Genomic DNA, 23414 nt, shown 5'->3' on the forward strand with positions numbered 1-23414 from the left:
AAGTGCAGAAAAAGTAGCAAAGATGTGGTAGAAAAGGAGTGTAAAATGTTTAGATGTTTGTCAGATGGATATAAGGAGGTGATTAAGGGTTCTTTTCATTATACCTTAATTTCGCCAAAATTATCTTTTTCACCTACTTTTGCTTAAATTAAGGCTAGGTTACATTCATTATAAAGGCAACGCAGGAGATATCATGGATTGACAGCCTACACCATATTCAGGTGGCCCTGATTCCTGGTCTCTGGGCTGCGAAGAAGGATCCTTTCGGATTTCTCCACCCCTGTTCAGCTCCCTCCATAAGACATAATGGCTTCCTGCACATACGTGAACCCAAGTTCACTGCAGTGCTAAGTTTCTCCACTACTAATGGTGATAGGAATTGCAAGCACAGCTGATCTACTAATGGTTATATGGATTGTAGGCGCAGCTGATCTACTATTGGTGATAGGTATCGCAGGGACAGCTGATCTACCAATTGTTATAGCGATCACAGGCGCAGCTGATCTACTGATGATAATAGGGATTGCAGGGACAGCTGATCTACTAATGGTGATAGGCATCGCAGGCACAGATGATCTACTAATGGTGATTGGGTTCCAGGCACAGCTGATCTACTAATGGTGATAGGGATTGCAGGGACAGCAGATCTACTAATGGTGATAAGGATCGCAGGCACAGTTGATCTACTATTGGTGATAGGGATTGCAGGCAGAGATGATCTACTAATGGTGAAAGGGTTCCAGGCACAGCTAATCTACTAATGATGATAGGGATCACAGGGACAGCTTATAAACTAATGGGGATAGGGATCGCAGGGACATCTGCTCTACTAATGGTGATAGGGATTACAGGAACAGCTGATCTACTAATGGTGATAGGGATCAAAGGAACAGCTGATCTACTAATGGTGATAGGGATAGCAGGAACATCTGATCAACTAATGGTGATAGGGATCACAGGGATATCTGCTCTACTAATGGTGATAGGGATCACAGGGATATCTGCTCTACTAATGGTGATAGGGATCACAGGGATATCTGCTCTACTAATGGTGATAGGGATTGCAGGGACAGCTCTTCTAATGGTGATGCATACCTCCCAACTGTGGTGCTGGTCAAAGCGGGACCTCTCGGGTGCCAAAGGTGCCTTCAAATCTGAAAGGGGGTGGCGCTTCAGGGAAAGGGAAGAGTTTCAGACAAGGGGACAGAGCCTCGTGGGACCCCTCCCCTGCATGACTGTGGGGGGAATGCCCAGCACTCTCCGTGATGCTGGGCTGCCCCCCGGCTCTCCCCCGACACTGTGAATAGATGCCATGTGCATCTATTGTACTCCTGTCCTGATGCTCTGCAATGCAGAGCAGCAATGTGCGCACTCCCCCCAACTCCCTCACCCACCCACCCCCACTGCGCAACACTGCCAGCAGCAGGTGGGACAGCGGGACAGTCCCAGGAAAAGACAGTTGAGAGGTATGGGTGATGGGGATCGTCAGATCAGCTGTCTCTGCACTGCAACAATGTTCAATTGCTCCAGTGTTTCTGTATCCATTGCTGTTACTTGCAGTATCATGAATAAACCCCTAACTGACTAGATCAGGGGCGGGGAACCTTTTTTCTACCGAGGGCCATTTGGATATTTATAAAATCCTTCGGGGGCCATACAAAAATTCTCAACTTAAAAAATTACCCTGCCCCCCAGCAGGTCTGCCCCATAGAGGTACTGTGTGTGCGCGCCAGAGGCGCGCGCGCCCAAAAAATGGGTGTGGCCAGTTAAAATGGGACGTGATACACATATGCCCCCAATAGTGCAGTGCCAGATCCACAATTGCCCCCACAGTGCCAGGTATACAAATGCCCCTCACAGTGCCAGGTATACAAATGCCCCCACAGTGCCAAGTATACAAATGCCCCTCACAGTGCCAGGTGTACAAATGCCCCTCACAGTGCCAGGTATACAGATGTCCCCACAGTGCCAGGTATACAGATGCCCCCCACAGTGCCAGGTATACAGATGCCCCCACTGTGCCAGGTATACAGATGCCCCTCACAGTGCCAGGTATACAAATGCCCCTCACAGTGCCAGGTATACAGATGTCCCCACAGTGCCAGGTATACAGATGCCCCCACAGTGCCAGGTATACAAATGCCCCCACAGTGCCAGGTATACAGATGCCCCTCACAGTGCCAGGTATACAAATGCCCCTCACAGTGCCAGGTATACAGATGTTCCCACAGTGCCAGGTATACAAATGCCCCCACTGTGCCAGGTATACAAATGCCCCCACAGTGCTAGGTATACAGATGACCCCACAGTGCCAGGTATACAGATGCCCCCACAGTGCCAGGTATACAAATGCCCCCACTGTGCCAGGTATACAAATGCCCCCACAGTGCTAGGTATACAGATGACCCCACAGTGCCAGGTATACAGATGCCCCCACAGTGCCAGGTATACAAATGCCCCTCACAGTGCCAGGTATACAGATGCCCCCACAGTGCCAGTTATACAGATGCCCCCACAGTGCCAGGTATACAAATGCCCCTCACAGTGCCAGGTATACAAATGCCCCCACAGTGCCAAGTATACAGATGCCCCCACAGTGCCAGGTATACAAATGCCCCCACAGTGCCAGGTATACAGATGCCCCCCACAGTGCCAGGTATACAAATGCCCCCCACAGTGCCAGGTATACAGATGCCCCCACAGTGCCAGGTATACAGATGCCCCCACAGTGCCCCCTCCCCCTTCCGTGCTACTTACCGCTCCTTTTGGTGGGACATGGAGGAGAGCGTGGCTATGTTGGGCGGCGGCGTGTAGAACTGGAAACCAGCCGCCGGTTCGAGAGCCAATCAGAGCTCGCGGACTGGCAGCCGCGGCTCCTGATTGGCTGCCGGTCCGCGAGCTCTGATTGGCTCACGAACCGGCGGCTGGTTTCAAGTTCTACACGCCGCCGCCGCGCTCTCCTCCCTGTCCTGACACTGACAGCTGAGACACGCTGCCGGCGGACTGAGCGGCGGCGTGTCTCACTGGGAGAAGCGGGTGGGCCGGAGCAAACAGCTTTGCGGGCCTTATACGGCCCGCGGGCCGGAGGTTCCCCACCCCTGGACTAGATCATACTCAGAGGAGAATATGGTAAGACCATACTTGCCTACTTTTGAAAACGCATTTCAGGGAGATTGTGAAAGTAACACCTATCAGCTCAGGCATGTACTGCTACATCTGAGAGGGGTGTCATAAAAATGACTTACATCCAAATGTAAATGAGCCCCAAAGTTAGTAAGATCTACTTGTTGAAGAAAAGACACTGATATTTTGCAGGATTTGTGTATTGTGCTTTACAAGAGGTTCCATATACTGTAAGTTGCCACGAGAAACTTTATTTAAAATGTATGTAGCCATAGGGATCAATGGGGTAGATGTATTAACCTGTAGAAGGCATAAGGAAGTGATAAAGCAGTGACAAAGCAATGTTAAGTGCAAGGTGATAATGCACCAGCCAATCAGCTCCTAACTGTTAATTTACATATGGGAGCTGATTGTCTGGTGTGTTTATCACCTTGCATTTATCACTGGTTTATCACTTCCTTATGCCTTCTCCAGGTTAATACTGTACATCTGCCCCATTGTGCCTTATAACCAATGCAGGGAAATGACACTGATGATCCCATTTGAATGTATGTATCTGTGATTTATTTATTTTTTCTCCCAAGAATGTAACAGCTGCATAATGGGGTTAAGGTGCAATCAGGGAGATTGCTGGGCTATTCAGGGAGTCAGGGAGATTGCTGTTATTTCAGGGAGTCTCCTGCAGAATGAGGGAGGGTAGGCAAGTATGGAAGACATGCATGGCTGTTAACAATGGAGATGAACCAACTGCAGAGTGGTTGTACTGTAGCTAGAGTAAAACTGCTGAAGCCTCATTTACTACCTTATCCTAATGGGAGAATCTATAGGGTTAATGCAGGGAAGGTTTTAGCATCTGCAAGCGGAACCCCAGGTCACCCATTGATTTTACACCAGCCACCACAACTCTCATCATTATCATCAGCAGGACTTTTGCTGTGTGCAAAAAAAAGTTACCAATCTCATATTTATATAAAATGATTCTATGTATTTAAAAAAAAAAAAAATATTATTATTACCAGTTATTTATATAGTGCACACATATTCCGCAGCGCTTTACAGAGAATATTTGGCCATTCACTTCAGTCCCTGCCCCAGTGGAGCTTACAATCTATATTCCCTACCACATGTACACACATTCACGCTAGGGTTAATTTTGTTGGGATCCAATTAACCTACCAGTATATTTTTGGATTGTGGGAGGAAACCGGAGTACCCGAAGGAAACCCACGCAAGTATGGAGAGAATATACAAACTCCACACATTTAGGGCCTTGGAGGGAATTGAACCCATGACCTCAGTGCTATGAGGCAGTAATTAAATAAGTGACCAACCTGATATTTATACAAAATTAATCTATGCATTAAAAAAAAAACAATAATAATAAAAAATTATAATAATAAAAATAATAATAATAATTATTATTATTATTATTATTATTATTATTATTATATGGCACTTGAAAAAAGAGACAGTTCCAATGGTTTGGTTAAATTATCTTTGACATGGATACTATGGTTGCCATAATTAAATGAGATTCAATTAAATTAAATAAAGCAGTACATTGGAAGAAACATAGTTAAAGTTCAAATTAATTAGGAGGTGCTCACAGCTTACATTTCAAGTCAGAGACGTCTGACAATAAAAAAAAGTAAATGCAATGAACACCCAAAGCATACAGTATGTGTAAATGGACCTGGTAATTTGCGGTATGAAATAGGAACCTATATATACTGTACATGGTGTGTAAAAACTGCAACAACTGTATATTTTGGATCGTAAATGACTTCATTGTAATTATACAGACAGCGGAAGATTATAGAAGAGAATAGATAGAATACACCGTGGAGAAATTGGCAGTTTACGACATACATGTGTTCTCAGTTTGTAAAGAAGCATCCTGCCTCTGTGGTAATATAAATGACAAATATCCTGAATTCTACACATTTTTGTTTTTTCTTCAAGAACTGTTTGATGGTTCAGCCAAGTAAATAAATAAAGGGGAAACAAGATAAATGTACGGAAATGTTGGAAATTAAAAGATAGGGAAATAATGAAGTATTTATCTAAAATCTACTCATTCTAATAAAAGGGTTCATTGTTTCGGTTAGAAGGATAACTTGGTACATTTGGAAGGCTTATTCCAAGTGTTGATAGATACATTGGAAAAAAATATGCTTTTTTTTTTTTTTTTTTTTTGGCATTACTTAAGGTTTTAAGCAATGTGTACTAAACATCTGAATGTATTGTTACTTGTGCCAAGGAATGTAGAGGAAGTGCAAAATCCAGCCTACCTATTATGGTTAGAGAACCAACGGATACTGGGGGCTATTCAGAGCTTGATGTTATTTTGTTAAAAGTGCAAATGGCCATTTATCGGCTGTCTGCGCATGTGCAGCGCTTGCATAGCACATGCGCACATTTTTATTATGCAATCGTATACCGGAAGGATGGAATCGCATAGTGATTAACAGGCTGTGGGCGTACAGGGGGGAGTGGTGCAAGAAACGCTGGTGTGTCATGGCAGTTTTTCAGGGGGTGCCAGATGATGTAACCTGCGTTTCCTGCGATGGGACACATGGTAGCAGTGCGCCTGTATATGCAGCCCCTGGGTGCATATACAGGGGTCGACCTCTATTTGCTGCTTTCTGTGATGCCATTGAATTGCGATCACATCACTGGGTGCGCTACACATGCTGGGCAGCCTTGCCCTGTGCTAGGCAGCCCAAGCATGTGATTTTATCAGTACCTGTAGCAGTTTTTGCTATTTTAGCAAAACTGCTACTGACTCTGAATAACCCCTGCTGTACCAGTAGTGATGCATTAACAAGAATTTGTACATGTTCTAGTAAAACATATCCGTGCGTATTTTCTACAATTACTTAAAAAGAGAAACATCAATATAGTAGAAGAAGCAAACTATTTATTATTGAACTATCCCAGATAAAAAAGAAGTGATAAAAAGGTACTATACTTTACTGTTCTACTCACAGTGGTTTAACAGCCTTTATCATGATGATCTACGATTCTCAAACTTTTTCAGATTACTGCCACCTTGGTTCCATACATTTATTCCAGCTCCCTCCTTCCCATTGTACCCATTACTCAAGATGAAAAATTTAGATTGAAGTTCTTATTTAATTAGCAATATTAAATGCAATGGAGATAGATGGTATTTACCCCCTCTCTGGTACATCCTGCAGATTTAATATACAATTTGTGCTGTATATTTCTCTTATAGACACAGATGCCATTCTAAACACGTGCTCCTGGGATCAAGGGTGTAGCTACCATAGGTGCAGGGAGTGCAGCTGCTATGGGGCCTAGGGCTGAGAGGGGCCACCTTCCCTGTTACCGTTACATGAGTTACTGTATATACTTTTTTCACCACTGGGTAGCACATAGGGGCCCTTACATTCTTTTGCCTTGGGGCTTACAATATATCTACTTATGCCTCTGGGCCTGCTTATTGTAATGGGGTATACATTTAACTGCAAGGCATTATAATGTTACATAATATGAAATGGGGTACTGTAATATTGCACAATATGAAGAGTGTACTAAGGGGTCTATTTACTAAGCTTTGGATGGAGATAAAGTGGACAGAGAGAAAGTACCAGCCAATCACCTCCTAACTATCATTTTTCAAACACAGCCTGTGGCATGGCAGTTAGGAGCCGATTGGCTGGTACTTTATCTCCAGTGACTTTATCTCCAGCCAAGGCTTAGTAAATAGACCCCATAATGTGAACTATGATTGTACAGTATGTCATAATGTGAATTGGGGATACTGTGATGCATGGTATCCGGATGATAGACAGTGTCTAGTTAGACAGTCAATAGATAGACACCATATGCTAGACAGACATTAGGTCGACAGGGTCAAAAGGTAGACATGAAAAAGGTAGACAGTACAAAAGTTTGAAAGGGTCAAAAGGTCGACAGGGTCAAAAGGTCGACATGAAAATGGTCGACATAGAAAAGTTAGACACATTTTTTTAAAAAATTGCATGTTTTTGGACTATTTCATACCTTCTCTATCCATATCGGCATAGAGTTGGTTATAAACCTTGTGGCGAGCGAAGCGAGCACCGCAAGGGTATGCCTTTCTGCAATTGGGGGTTCCAGATGACAAAACTATCCACACAAACCAAAATAATGCAAAAAACATGGTGTCTACCTTTTTTGTGTCGACCATTTTCATGTCGACCTTTTGACCCTGTTGACTTTTTGACCCTGTCGACCTAATGTCTGTCTAACATATGGTGTCTATCTATTGACTGTCTAACTAGACACTGTCTACCTATCAACCCACACCCGTGTTGCATATTGTGTACTTGCAGCCCTACAATGCAACATAACATTAACTAGGGCACTACTATGGTTCAGAAAAGGAATTAGGGATCTATTACGGTGCATAAAATGAACAACTGCTTCAAAAGAGTGGTCTCTCTAGAAGCATTGGGACAGGTTGCTATGGTGCCCACAAAGATCTGGCTACGCCCCTGCCTGGGGTGCCTACTTTACTTGGGTGTTCAGTTCCACAAGAGCTGGAAAGTCACACAAATATTAATAACATCTCAGTGGGATTAGAATGCTGTTTATGCTGTACCATAAACCCTAATCTATTATCCATATACACCCCATTCTCATCAGCCAATCAGCTCCTAACTGTCATGTTACAGACTGTGTTTGAAAAATGACAGTTAGAAGGTGGTTGGCTGGTGCTTTATCTCTGTCCACTTTATCTCCATCCAAACTTAGTAAATAGACCCCTTAGTACACTCTGTGCCTGTTAATCTCTCATAGCTTTGTCAGGTTGACCCTTTGCCGCAGCTCCCCCTGCACCGCAGGTTCACAGGGTCACTGTGCCCCGCCTCCCCCACCGGCTGGCACCTTATTGCCACATGCTCACCTTTGCACCAGAATTTTGCTGCAGCTGTGCACCCCCCACCCCCACCTAACATCTGCACCTAATTGCTGAGCCCCCCACCATCACCACCACCACCACCACCACCACCACCATCACCACCACCACCACGGCAGCTTATGAAGAGATTGGGGCAAAAAGTTTCTCTTTTAAACTCCGAAAATAAAGCATTTTCAGAGTTTGGTGAATGTCACAATTTCTACTTCCCCTGGGGAGTGTAGAGATTGTAACAGTTAAAGGATGATGAATGTGCCACTGAATCTTTGTCCTGGGCCCACTATTTTCTTAGAGCAGCTATTTAACATTAGGATGTTTCCACAAATTACATTGATGTGCATAAACATTCTGGCCTGGGTTATTTTTGTAAATGTCATAATTTCAGCTTTGCTTAGAACCAATTTTCTTTGATATTTAATAACATAAGCAACATGGCACATAAAATGACTGAGTTTGAAATCGCATGTGCAACTACTACTGTCTGTTTAATTGTTTTATGTTTGCATTTTATTTTTGAACAATTATTTTGTGATATAAATACTTTGTACGCTTACATTATGAAACCAAAGATAAAAATAGTCAAAGGAATATGGAATTTCAGCCTCAATCAGCTCCCAAACATTTGTGTGAATCGTAGTGCGGATTAATCCTGAATGTAAGACTGATTTGAGGACTGACCTTGGATTTTAAAGCAGTGCCTACAGCGCTGGCAAGTATACAGTGCTCTACCAGCCAAACACACCAAGCCGAATACAAATGCAAATGATGTGTTCAATATTTAATGTAACAAAAGCCTCACTACATGACTTTAATATGAAAGGCTCCATAATTTAGACTCACACAGTAAAACGCATATAATTTTGTTCAGGTTTTCTGTAATTGGGACACGTATAAAAATATAGCTAATGATTTTCTCCACATCATTTAGTTTTTGTTTTTATCTACTATATTGATTGCATTATATGTATGCCAATAATGTACCGTTGCACCATTTTTTGTGTGCATTTAATCTCATTATGACCTAGATTTGTCAAAGAGAGCAATCATGCAAATGAGAGTTAATCTACTCCTTCATCTACATTGCCAAAAGAAGAAACGGTTTGTTTATAAGAAATATCCTGTAATGTTTCTGCTATAAAGTAATGGTATTTACAGATTTAAAGTGAACTTGGCATTATGAAGAGGGATATATTTACCATACAGGACAGCTTTGGTTTATTTTAATTAACAACTGACTTTTATTTCCTTTTAATGTATGACTTGAGAATTTTATCAGTTTTTCCATTAAGATTGCCGAGGATAACGTAATTCTGAGTTTGAAACATGCCACAAAACAATGGTTCGATATAGTGTGGGGTGTCTCTTACATAGCACCAACAAAATATTTATTTTGTGCTATGTCCCACAAAATTAACCCGTTAGTTTAACGTCAAATTATTACATTAACTAAATCTATAAATGGAATGCACTGAACTCTGACAAAAATGTATGTGCTAGTGCAAGATGGTGTGTAACGCATAACATATAAATGTCACATACTGTACCACTGACATGCCTAGTATTCTGATTAAGCATGGGTCATTTGGAAGGCATTCTGCTCAGAAGGAAATGTAACTTCCTCTAGTGAAGTGATTTCTTCCACGGTGCTTAAGGTTATAGTTTAGGGATCGGTATGAAATATCTACAATCAAAATACAGACGGTCAAAATACTGACAGCAATTGACCGACAGTCAAAATCCCAACAAGGTCAAAATACCGACATGGTCAAAATACCGACATTAAAAATACCGACAAGGTCAAAATACCGACATGCAAAATGTCGCCAGGTCAAAATGCCGACATGAGTTTTCCATTGTTTTTTGGTGTGTATGTCAACATAGGTCGACATGGACACCATATAAGTGTACCGCGTCCTCTCACATGGCTCGCTGCGCTCGCCATGCTTCGGGCACGGTGCCTCGCTGCGCTTGGCACACTATTATATTCCCCCTCCAGGTCCACTGGGATGGTAAAGTATGAACAAGTTGGTTCCAATGAAAAAAATCATGAAAAACTCATGTCGGTATTTTGACCTGTCAACATTTTACATGTCGGTATTTTGACCTTGTCTGTATTTTAAATTCAATAGTTTTTATTTGAGTTTTTCAAATTGACATCAACAATTCACACAGAAAACAAACTTAAAACTACATACATACACAATATGCACATAAACAGCTGTACATATAAAAGGCACAAGGTACATCAAGCGGATATAATGTCTCAGAAAGCACGCAGTCGCAAAGTGTCGGCGTCTGGGAATAACACAACCCAAACATATCACTTCCAATATAATCATAAGCATAGCAGAATAAGCACAGTATATCTCAAAACAACACAGCAAGGCCGGCCGCAAGGGTATCCACCCCCAAAACATCCCAGAATAAAATTAGGAGAGAAATACAAATCTAGACTTTATTTATCCTTGAAATATTTAGAATCCATCCACCTGCCCCATATTGTAAACAATTTCCTCTCTACCTTCCTAGCCAGGAACACAAATTTTTCGTGCGCAACAGTTTCGTTGACCAGGGATATCCAATCCTTAAGTGCCGGGGCCTCACCCGCAGGGCCGTCTTTTCGTATGGGCTCAATGGGCTCTTGCCCAAGGGCCCCAGGAGCATAAGGGCCCTAGTCTGATAGCCGAGGGTCCCCTCTTTCCAGGGGTACCAGATTTTTGAAAATCGACCCTGGGGAACCAGAGATATCTGACTTAAAAGCAGTGGTCGCAAACCAAGCCTGTTAATTGCTCTTCCCAGCCTGATATCTCGGGTTTTGTCTGACTTAGAGTTTTTCTGAGGGTATAAGCCAAAAGCTGTGACTCTCCCCTTTTGGGCGACACTGGCAGCTTGTCTCTACTCAGCCCAGAACCAGAGATATCAGCCTTCAAGCAGCTGGTCCCTGCTCCAGCTTCACATGCCTAATATACAGTTTTAGATTTTCGTTGGTGAATTGCTTTGGCTCCTGAACTCTGATCCCCAAGTCCCCAGAATCTTCTGAAAGGTGTGACTCTCTAGTTTTTTATCCCATTCAAAGCTAAGAAATATATTTTCAGGAACTTGAGATATCTGCTGTCAAGCAAGCTGCCCTCCCACCGGAAAATTATAAATATTAAGCCCACTCCACTATCCACCCCTCCCCTACCTATTAAACACCCCCTACCACTCTGGAAGTCATGTACCAGGGCTTGTTCATTCAGCCCAATGCCCCCTTCTACATTTTAGCCCCATCTGTGCAGTAAGTAAGTAAGTTTGGGCTGAAAGACCATTTTTACCATATTAACCCTCCCCGTGACCGTTAAAGGTAGCTTTCTCCATGCCTTCACCCGACTACGGAGATACGTTATTTGCGGAGTAATATTTAGGGAGGAGAATTTTTGAGGATCATTAGACACCCAAATGCCCAGATATTTGAAGGAGTCCACCCACCGCAGCGGAAGAGCCACCAACGGGGAGGCAGGAACTTCGCCCCGAAGTGGGATAATAAAGGATTTCTCCCAATTAATCAGGAGCCCAGAGTATCGCCCAAACCCCACAATAATTTCCAAATTCCTAGGCATAGACTCAGCACAGCGATCCCCAAACAGAAAAACGTCATCGGCGTATAAGGCCACCCTGTCCTCACGGGCACCCACCTTAAAGCCAGAGATCCCCATGTCCGCCCTCAGGAGGCACGCAAGGGGTTCAATGGCCATAGCAAACAGAGTAGGGGACAGTGGGCAGTCCTGTCGTGTACCTCTAGATAGGGGAAAAGAATGAGATACGAAACCATTAACCGCCACCCTCGCCGACGGAGAAGAATACATCAATCGAACATATTTAATGAAGTTTGGGCCTATACCGAATTTACGCATAACTTCCCACAAATAAGCCCACTCCACAGAATCAAAAGCCTTAGCGGCATCCAACGAAATGACTATGGAGGAGGTGGGGTCCCTACGGGGGATTTGTAGATGAGTAAACAGACGTCTAAGGTTAATGGAAGTCGATTTATTGGGCATAAATCCCGTCTGATCCGGGTGTATAATGTGAGAAATAACTGTAGTTAATCTGCCAGCCAGCACCTTAGCCAAAATTTTAATATCAGTGGGTAAGAGTGATATAGGGCGATAGGACTCAACTCTCCTAAGATCCTTGTCAGGTTTAGGGAGAACCACAATCACTGCCTTCGCAATAGACGGGGGGAGAGACTCCTGTGCAAAGATTTGGCCATACAACTCAAGTAGATGAGGGACAAAAGAAATCCAGGTGGTGCCCATAGACCTCAGAAGGTATACCATCCAAGCCCGAGGCTTTACCACTAGGGGAGGCCTTAATAGCAGCCATAATTTCATCGGATGAGATAGGTGCCTCCAAAAGGTCACAAGCCTCGCTGGATAAGGTGGGGAAACAAACATTGTCTAAATAATCGTTTAGATGCGACTGAGTACACTCCAGTTTAGATTCATACAAGCTGCTATAATAGGATACAAATTCAGCCGCCATTTGTGGAGTCTGAGTCAGGGAAACACCATCAGAGTTCACAATCTCAACCACTACACTAGTAGGTCTATCACCCCGGGCCAAAGAGGCCAGGTACGTCCCCGGCCTATCACCAGTAGCGTAAAAAGTATGGGATGAGAAAAGGAGTCTATGCTGAGTCTTCTCCATTAGGTAATCCTTCCATTCCCTCTGAGCCGATAACCAGGCTAACTTAGAACTGTTTAAAGAATCATGTAAGTATTGTAATTCTGCAGCGACACTCTGGGCCTCCAACACTGCCTCCCGTCGCCTATAGAAGGACTTCAAACTAGATACCCGTTTAATCAAACTCCCCCGCAGAAAGGCCTTAAACGTGTCCCATAGAGTAGAGATAGCTTTTTTCTGCACTGTTCAATTCAAAGAATTCCCGCCATGCGGCCACCAGGTCAGAGCCGTCCCCCATGTGAACGAGCCAAAATGGATTAAATTTCCAAGCAGCTTGGCCCCTAGAAGTAAAGGTCAAAGGGGAGTGATCTGATATACCCCTAGTCTCATATCTAATACTACTAACCCGGGGAACCATGTCGCTCGAGAGGAGGGCCAGGTCGATCCTGGAGAACGAAGAATGGGAGTGAGAGAAACAGGAGTATTGTTTAAGAGACGGGTGTCACAATCTCCAAGGATCGACCAGGCCCAACCCCGACACCACATTTGCAAAAGTGGATTTCCCAGGACAAGCAGCAGATGGAGACATAGAGAGCCTGTCCATCGCCGCATCTAGCACATTATTGAAATCCCCGAGGCAAATAACCGACATCCCGGGGGATGAGGCCATGAACCCAGCAGCCTTCTTAAGAACATCAGGAGAGTAGGGAGGGGGCACATAAACAGCTATAAGGAGGACAGGGACATAAAATAGTCTACATTTCAAAAACACATATCTCCCCCATGGATCCGTCTGCACAGACTCCAGCACGAAGGGGACGGTCCGCCTAATAAGGACTGAAACTCCACGAGAGGTAGAACTATGCATGGAGTGCTACGCCCATCCTACCCATGGCCTTTTCAATGAAAGAATCTTACTCCCCACCAAGTGTGTTTCCATAAGGCAGACAACATCAGCGGCATAATTTTTAATCTGTCGGAGTACCAGGGACCTCTTAAATTTATCATTGAGCCCTCTCACATTCCACGATAACACTTTAATCCCAGCCATAGTGCATCAAAAGTAAAATAAATGCAACACCCCGCGGCCAGCCAATTCCGCCATGCATAAATTCAGTTACCAGACACCATTGCTTAAATAGTACAGCAGTAAACCATGTCCATTCACAACATACATTTCCACACAAAAGGTAAATACAACCCAGAACCTTCCCCCACCCCCCTCCCTGTATACCACCCCCAACATGCAGCATACTTGGATCCCAAAACTAAGTGCAAATACCTAAAAATACAAATAAACAAAACTTCGTAGCACCATTAATTAGTGCAAACACACCTTAATCGGGGCCAGTGGCGTAACTACTGCCCCCGCAGTCCTCGCGGTGGCTTGGGGGCGAGGGGCTGCGGGGACGCCACTGACTTAGAACAGATTGACATGCGGACGAGCGTCCGCATGTCAATCTGCGGTCTCCTCTCCCTCCCTGCTGTGTTGGAGGGACACAGAGCGCACATCGCGCGTCTCTCCTGTGTCCCTCCCTGGCTCTCCCCCGGCCGGTCTAAGGAAGTGCCGTTCGTGAGCTCTGATTGGCTCACGAACCGGCACTTCCTTTATTAGACCAGCGGGGGAGAGCCAGGGAGGGACACAGGAGAGACGCGCGATGTGCGCTCCGTGTCCCTCCAACACATGGGATGGGGAGGGACGGGGGAGCAGGCACTGGGGGCATATACCTGGCACTGTGGGGGGGAGATCTGGCACTTGGGGCATATACCTGGCATTGTGGGGGGCAGATCTGGCACTGGAGGCATATACCTGGCACTGTGGGGGGCAGATCTGGCACTGGAGGCATATACCTGGCACTGTGGGGGGCAGATCTGGCACTGGGGGCATATACCTGGCACTGTGGGGGGAAGATCTGGCACTGGGGGCATATACCTGGCACTGGGGGGAAGATCTGGCACTGGGGGCATATACCCGGCACTGTGGGGGCAGATCTGGCACTGGGGGCATATACCAGGCACTGTGGGGGCAGATCTGGCACTGGGGGCATATACCTGGCACTGTGGGGGCAGATCTGGAACTGGGGGCACATACCTGGCACTGTGGGGGGCAGATCTGGCACTGGGGGGTATATACCTGGCACTGTGGGGGGAAGATCTGGCACTGGGGGCATATACCTGGCACTGTGGGGGCAGATCTGGCACTGGGGGCATATACCTGGCACTGTGAGGGCAGATCTGGCACTGGGGGCATATACCTGGCACTGTGGGGGGCAGATCTGGCACTGGGGACATATACCTGGCACTGTGGGGGGAAGATCTGGCACTGGGGGCATATACCTGGCACTGTGGGGGCAGATCTGGCACTGGGGGCATATACCTGGCACTGTGGGGGCAGATCTGGCACTGGGGGCATATACCTGGCACTGTGGGGGCAGATCTGGCACTGGGGGCATATACCTGGCACTGTGGGGGGCAGATCTGGCACTGGGGGCATATACCTGGCACTGTGGGGGGAAGATCTGGCACTGGGGGCATATACCTGGCACTGTGGGGGGAAGATCTGGCACTGGGGGCATATACCTGGCACTGTGGGGGGCAGATCTGGCACTGGGGGCATATACCTGGCACTGTGGGGGGAAAATCTGGCACTGGGGGCATATACCTGGCACTGGGGGGGAGATCTGGCACTGGGGGCATATACACAGGCACTGTGGGGGCAGATCTGGCACTGGGGGCATATACCTGGCACTGTGGGGGCAGATCTGGCACTGGGGGCATATACCTGGCACTGTGGGGGCAGATCTGGCACTGGGGGCATATACCTGGCACTGTGGGGGGCAGATCTGGCACTGGGGGGTATATACCTGGCACTGTGGGGGGAAGATCTGGCACTGGGGGCATATACCTGGCACCGTGGGGGCAGATCTGGCACTGGGGGCATATACCTGGCACTGTGGGGGCAGATCTGGCACTGGGGGCATATACCTGGCACTGTGGGGGCAGATCTGGCACTGGGGGCATATACCTGGCACTGTGGGGGGCAGATCTGGCACTGGGGGCATATACCTGGCACTGTGGGGGGAAGATCTGGCACTGGGGGCATATACCTGGCACTGTGGGGGCAGATCTGGCACTGGGGGCATATACCTGGCACTGTGGGGGCAGATCTGGCACTGGGGGCATATACCTGGCACTGTGGGGGGAAGATCTGGCACTGGGGGCATATACCTGGCACTGTGGGGGCAGATCTGGCACTAGGGGCATATACCTGGCACTGTGGGGGCAGATCTGGCACTGGGGGCATATACCTGGCACTGTGGGGGGAAGATCTGGCACTGGAGGCATATACCTGGCACTGTGGGGGAATATCTGGCACTGGAGGCATATACCTGGCACTGTGGGGGAATATTTGGCACTGGGGGGAGCAGGCACTGAGGGGGCATATGTGGCACTGTGGGGGAATATTTGGCACTGGGGGGAGCAGGCACTGATGGGGCATATGTGGCACTGGGGGGGGGGGTATATGTGGCACGGGGGGCATGTACCTGGCACTGTGGGGGAATATCTGGCACTAGGGGCATATACCTGGCACTGTGGGGGAATATCTGGCACTGGGGGCATATGTGGCACTGGGAGCATGGCCCTAGCAACAAGCACTACCCCCTAGCAACGAGCATGACACCCAGTGCATGAAACCCCTGGCAACGAGCATGACACCCTGAGCATGAAAACCCCTGGCACCGTGCATGGAACCAAGAGCATGAAACCCCTGGCAACGAGCAGGTAATTTAAAAGTAATTAGAAGCCTTACTGTAGAACTTAATGTGTAATGGGCATTACGGTGTGTGGCATAATGTATCACGGACATTGCGGTGTGTGTCATAATGTATCAGGCATTACGGTGTGTTGTATACTATATCACGGGCATTGTGGTATGTGGTATAATGTCTCAGGATCATTGTGGTGTGTCATACTGTGTCACAGACATTGTATGTGCTATAATGTATCAGGGGCATTGCAGTGTGTAGCATAATGTATAACGGGCATTGCGATTCCTGTCATAATGTGTCACAGGCATTACGGTGTGTGGCATAATGTGTCTGGGGCATTACAGTGTGTGCATATTGTGTCATGTGCATTATTGTGTGTGGAATAATGGCTAAGGGCCATTGCAGTATGTGGAATAATGTATACTGGGCATTACTGTAATGAGGAAAAATGACAAATAATATAAGGGGCATGAATCAGGATTATTTTTCTTTCCTGTGGTGGCCAACGTCTGGGCGTGCAGGTTGCAAAACTGGGGTATAAGGTAGTCTTTTCCTGCAATGCCACGCCCTCCACGCAAAGCCACGCCCATTTCGACAAAGCCAGGCCCCCTTTTTGCCGGAGCGCACCTGCGGAGCGCGCATTTTTCTACCTTTGCTAGTGCCAATTACGGGGGGTATGGGGGGGGGGGGGGGGGGGGGGCGCCGAAGGATTTTTTGGCTTGGGGGAGAAAAATTTCTAGTTACGCCACTGATCAGGGCCAAGAATATAATGACTCTCGGGAGAAAAAGAGGTAGCCTCCAGCCTCGCTGGCAGTCACCGCATCCAGTACTCTCTGCAGTGCGGCATCCGGAGGGTCAGAAGAGGCGGAACTATACGCAGGAGATGGGGGGCGATGCCTCAGATCTTACAGTCTCCCCCTTCCGCTGCTGAGGACCAGGGTCACGAACAAACTTATCCATTGCTCCCGCCGTTGCGCCACTCTAGAAGGCAGCGCAGTCCCGCGCTGCCTATAAGGCTAGAAGGCAGCGCAGTCCCGCGGTCCGTGTACGGGTGCCTCGGCCGGCTGCAGCGGGCGGCGGCGGACAGCGGGAGCCGCACTTCCGGTTTCCCGGACACGACAGAGCGTTGCAGGGAGCCCCACACAGGACTCCCCCCTGGACACTGCAGAAGGCTGACGGGGCGGCAGAGGAGAGCCTGGCGCTCCCGTCGTCCAGGTACTCGGCTGGCCGCAGCGGGCGGCGGCGGGAGAAAAGAAGCCGGACTTCCGGTTAGAACACGAGGCAGCAGTCCCAGCATAGGTCAGGGCCCACCGGCACACAAGGCTCCAGAACCTCCGCAGATAGTGACAGCAGGATCAAACCCGGTCCAGGGGGGGCAGGAGAAGTTCACACACCGATGGCCCCAGTATCAGACCCAGGGGGGGAGTACAGGATGTATATTCAGGATAAAATGGCTGGAGAGCTGCACAGTGCAAGTGCTACTCCATGCCCGTCCAGGCCACGCCCCCTTGTCTGTATTTTAAATGTTGGTATTTTGACCATGTCGGTATTTTGACCGTGTCGGGATTTTGTCCGTCGGTCAATTGCTGTCGGTATTTTGACTGTCGGTATTTTGATTGTCAGTAAATTGACTGCATCCCATAGTTTCTACAGAGTAATATATTTGCTGGCGTTCTGTCGGATGTGCTTCCTTAGAACTGTGAAACATGGGTGTACTATGTAATACCGACGCTTGGGATCCCGGCGCCCAGGATACTGGTGCCGGGATCCCATGCGCCGGCATGCCGGTAGCGGGGTGATTGCAAAAGAGACCCTTGCAGGCTCGCTGCACTCACCACACTGTGGGCACTGTGGTATTTATTCTCCCTACAGGAGTGTCGTGGACACCCAAGAGGGAGAATAGTTATCAGTATGCCGGCTGTCGGGATCCCGGCATCGGTATTCTGAGCGCCGGGATCCCAACAGCCGGCATATCGAATGCCTCCCGTGAAACATATCACAGTGCTAAATACTTCCTGAATGTGACGCCTGCTTTTCTCAGTGTTAACATTGACTGTAAATAACTGTGTGATAAGCTCTGGTCACTGTGTGCCTATACCACACAGACCCAAGCTAGGTGGCACATGATGGTGTTGACTTAGTAACTTTTTATATTTGATATTTAAGAACCACATATTTCACTCAGAAAAATGACAGTCCTTGGTGCACCTATTCGGTACATGCATCACCTTTGGATGCAATGGAAGATGAGTCTGTGGGGGACGGATCATAATGAACTTAAAAAATGTATGCAAACCTTATGAACCCTAAAGAAATCATGAGAGTAAATGGACATAGGGGATACAAAAGCTAGTTGCCATACAGTACTTCCAGCTGTGCAAACCACACCAATACACCTAGCAGCTGTCAGAATATCTATTCTGACTGTCACTCACTCCTTTGTTTCTGCTATGCTCTCTTATAATTAGAATGGAAGCAGAAACAGGGCCCTCTCTACACTTTGCTTTCATGTCTGCAGTTGTGTTGTCTACCTTGTAGTCAATAGGTCGACCACTGTTGGTCGACACGCAATTGGTCAACATGGTTAATAGGTCGACCTTGACAAAAAGGTGGACATGGCAATGGTCTACATGGAAAAGGTCAACATGAGTTTTTTGACAATTTTTTTTAACTTTTTCATACTTTACCATCCCTGTGGACTATGATTGGCAATAGTAATCTGTGCAAAGCACATCGGTAGTGGAGTGGGGAACATTGCCTGAAGCATGGCGAGTAAACAACACCAAAAAAAGTGGGGGGGAAAACCACAATATGTTGACCTTTTTCTGTGTCAACCTATTGTCCATGTTTATCTTCTTGCTGTGTCAATCTACTGCATGGCGACCAATTTGGGGTCAAACTAGACACGGTCGACCTTTTTAGGGTCGTCCCAATAATTCACACCCATTTTTTTTATGCCCTTTTCTTCTTTTCTGTCCAGTGCAGTGGAGCTCTGTGTCACCTTGCAAATATACTATAAAATTAGTAATAATAATTAGTGATGTGCACCGGACATTTTTCGGGTTTTGTGTTTTGGTTTTGGATTCGGTTCCGCGGCCGTGTTTTGGATTCGGACGCGTTTTGGCAAAACCTCCCTGAAATGTTTTTGTCGGATTCGGGTGTGTTTTGGATTCGGGTGTTTTTTTACAAAAACCCCTCAAAAACAGCTTAAATCATAGAATTTGGGGGTCATTTTGATCCCATAGTATTATTAACCTCGATAACCATAATTTCCACTCATTTTCAGTCTATTCTGAACACCTCACACCTCAAAATATTATTTTTAGTCCTAAAATTTGCACCGAGGTCGCTGGATGACTAAGCTAAGTGACCCAAGTGGCAGACACAAACACCTGGCCCATCTAGGAGTAGCACTGCAGTGTCAGGCAGGATGGCAGATTTAAAAAATAGTCCCCAAACAGCACATGATGCAAAGAAAAATGAAAGAAAAAAGAGGTGCAAGATGGAATTGTCCTTGGGACCTCCCACCCACCCTTATGTTGTATAAACAGGACATGCACACTTTAACAAACCCATCATTTCAGCGACAGGGTCTGCCACACAACTGTGACTGAAATGACTGGTTGGTTTGGGCCCCCACCAAAAAAGAAGCAATCAATCTCTCCTTGCACAAACTGGCTCTACAGAGGCAAGATGTCCACCTCCTCCTCATCGTCCGATTCCTCACCCCTTTCACTGTGTACATCCCCCTCCTCACAGATTATTAATTCGTCACCACTGGAATCCACCATCTCAGGTCCCTGTGTACTTTCTGGAGGCAATTACATAGTAACATAGTAACATAGTATCTGAGGTTGAAAAAAGACAATTGTCCATCGAGTTCAACCTATTTGTGGTCTCCTATGCATGATGATTTGACTAAAATTTCTGACTGATGCTGCTGTCAGCCGTTACATTTTATCCCTATTTATAGTAACTATAATGCATGACTATTCACCATACCCCTGGATATCCTTATCCATTAGGAATTTATCTAACCCATTCTTAAAGGTGTTGACAGATTCCGCCATTACAACTCCCTCGGGCAGGGAATTCCAAACATGTATTGTCCTTACCGTGAAAAAGCCTTTACGCCGTATTGTGCGGAATCTCCTCTCCTCTAATCTGAGCGAGTGTCCACGAGTCCTCTGTGTTGATCTAACCAAAAACAGGTCCCGTGCAAGCTCTGTGTATTGTCCCCTTATATATTTGTAGATGTTGATCATATCCCCTCTTTGTCTCCGCTTTTCCAATGTAAACATGCCTAGTCTTTCAAGCCTTTCCTTGTATTCCATCGTCTCCATGCCCTTAATTAGTTTGGTCGCCCTCCTCTGTACCTTTTCAAGCTCCAGGATATCCTTTTTGTAGTACGGTGCCCAGAATTGTACACAGTATTCAAGGTGTGGCCTCACTAGTGATTTATATAACGGGAGTATAATACTCTCGTCCCTAGCATCAATACCCCGTTTTATGCATGCTAATATCTTATTAGCCTTCTTTGCTGCAGTCGTACTTTGGGTACTACTGCTTAGCTTGCTATCTATGAGGACACCTAAGTCCTTTTCCAGTACAGAATCTCCTAATTTTACCCCATTTAGTAGGTAGGTGTAATTTATGTTCTTGTTACCACAGTGCATTACCTTACACTTGTCTGTGTTGAAGCGCATTCTCCATTTGGCTGCCCATGCTTCTAATTTAACTAAGTCATTCTGAAGAGACTCGGCATCCTCCTCTGTATTTATAGCCTTACACAATTTGGTATCATCTGCAAAAATTGACACCATGCTCTCTAGACCTTCTATTAGGTCGTTAATGAAAATATTGAACAATAGCGGTCCTAATACTGAGCCTTGTGGCACGCCACTTGGCACTTCAGTCCAAGTTGAAAAAGATCCATTAACCACAACGCGCTGCTTCCTATTATCTAACCAGTTTTTGACCCAAGTGCATATTGTGCTTCCTAGCCCTGATTCTTGTAGCTTGTAGATAAGTCTCCTGTGTGGTACAGTATCGAACGCTTTGCAAAGTCTAAAAAGATTACATCCACGTCTTTACCCTGATCTAGGTTTGCGCTTACTGATTCATAAAAGCCAAGTAAATTGGTTTGCTGGTGAATGTCTCCACGGAGGAAGTGATTATAATTAATTTTGATGAACATAATCTTCTCCACATTTTGTGGAAGTAACCTCGTACGCCGATTGCTGACAAGGTGAGCGGCTGCACTAAACACTCTTTCGGAGTACACACTGGAGGATGGGCAACTTAGGTAAAATAAAGCCAGTTTCTGCAAGGGCCTCCAAATTGCCTCTTTTTCCTGCCAGTATACGTACGGACTGTCTGACGTGCCTACTTGGATGCGGTCACTCATATAATCCTCCACTATTCTTTCAATGGTGAGAGAATCATATGCAGTGACAGTAGACGACATGTCAGTAATCGTTGGCAGGTCCTTCAGTCCGGACCAGATGTCAGCACTCGCTCCAGACTGCCCTGCATCACCGCCAGCGGGTGGGCTCGGAATTCTTAGCCTTTTCCTCGCTCCCCCAGTTGCGGGAGAATATGAAGGAGGAGCTGTTGACGGGTCACGTTCTGCGTGACTTGACAATTTTCTCACCAGCAGGTCTTTGAACCTCTGCAGACTTGTGTCTGCCGGAAAGAGAGATCCAATGTAGGTTTTAAATCTAGGATCGAGCACGGTGGCCAAAATGTAGTGCTCTGATTTCAACAAATTGACCACCCGTGAATCCTGGTTAAGCGAATTTAGGGCTACATCCACAAGTCCCACATGCCTAGCGGAATCGCTCTGTTTTAGCTCCTCCTTCAATGTCTCCAGCTACTTCTGCAAAAGCCTGATGAGGGGAATGACCTGACTCAGGCTGGCAGTGTCTGAACTGACTTCACGTGTGACAAGTTCAAAGGGTTGCAGAACCTTGCACAACGTTGAAATAATTCTCCGCTGCGCTTGAGTCAGGTGCATTACCCCTCCTTTGCCTATATCGTAGGCAGATGTATAGGCTTGAATGGCCTTTTGCTGATCCTCCATCCTCTGAAGCATATAGAGGGTTGAATTCCACCTCGTTACCACCTCTTGCTTCAGATGATGGCAGGGCAGGTTAAGGACTGTTTGCTGGTGCTCCAGTCTTTGGCACGCGGTGGCTGAATGCCGAAAGTGGCCCGCAATTCTTCGGGCCACCGACAGCATCTCTTGCACGCCCCTGTCGTTTTTTAAATTATTCTGCACCACCAAATTCAATGTATGTGCAAAACATGGGACGTGCTGGAATTTGCCCAGATGTAATGCACGCACAATATTGCTGGCGTTGTCCGATGTCAAAAATCCCCAGGAGAGTCCATTTGGGGTTAGCCATTCTGCGATGATGTTCCTCTGTTTCCGTAAGAGGTTGTCAGCTGTGTGCCTCTTCTGGAAAGCGGTGATATAAAGCATAGCCTGCCTAGGAACGAGTTGGCGTTTGCGAGATGCTGCTACTGGTGCCGCCGCTGCTGTTCTTGCTGCGGGAGGCAATACATCTACCCAGTGGGCTGTCACAGTCATATAGTCCTGAGTCTGTCCTGCTCCACTTGTCCACATGTCCGTGGTTAAGTGGACATTGGGTACAACTGCATTTTTTAGGACACTGGTGACTCTTTTTCTGAGGTCTGTGTACATTTTCGGTATCGCCTGCCTAGAGAAATGGAACCTAGATGGTATTTGGTACCGGGGACACAGTACCTCAATCAAGTCTGTAGTTGCCTATGAATTAACGGTGGATAACGGAAACACGTTTCTCACCGCCCAGGCTGCCAAGGCCTGAGTTATCCGCTTTGCAGCAGGATGACTGCTGTGATATTTCATCTTCCTCGCAAAGGACTGTTGGACAGTCAATTGCTTACTG

Source organism: Pseudophryne corroboree, chromosome 5 (assembly GCF_028390025.1).
Source record: "Pseudophryne corroboree isolate aPseCor3 chromosome 5, aPseCor3.hap2, whole genome shotgun sequence".
In the NCBI taxonomy this organism is placed as follows: Eukaryota; Metazoa; Chordata; class Amphibia; order Anura; family Myobatrachidae; genus Pseudophryne; species Pseudophryne corroboree.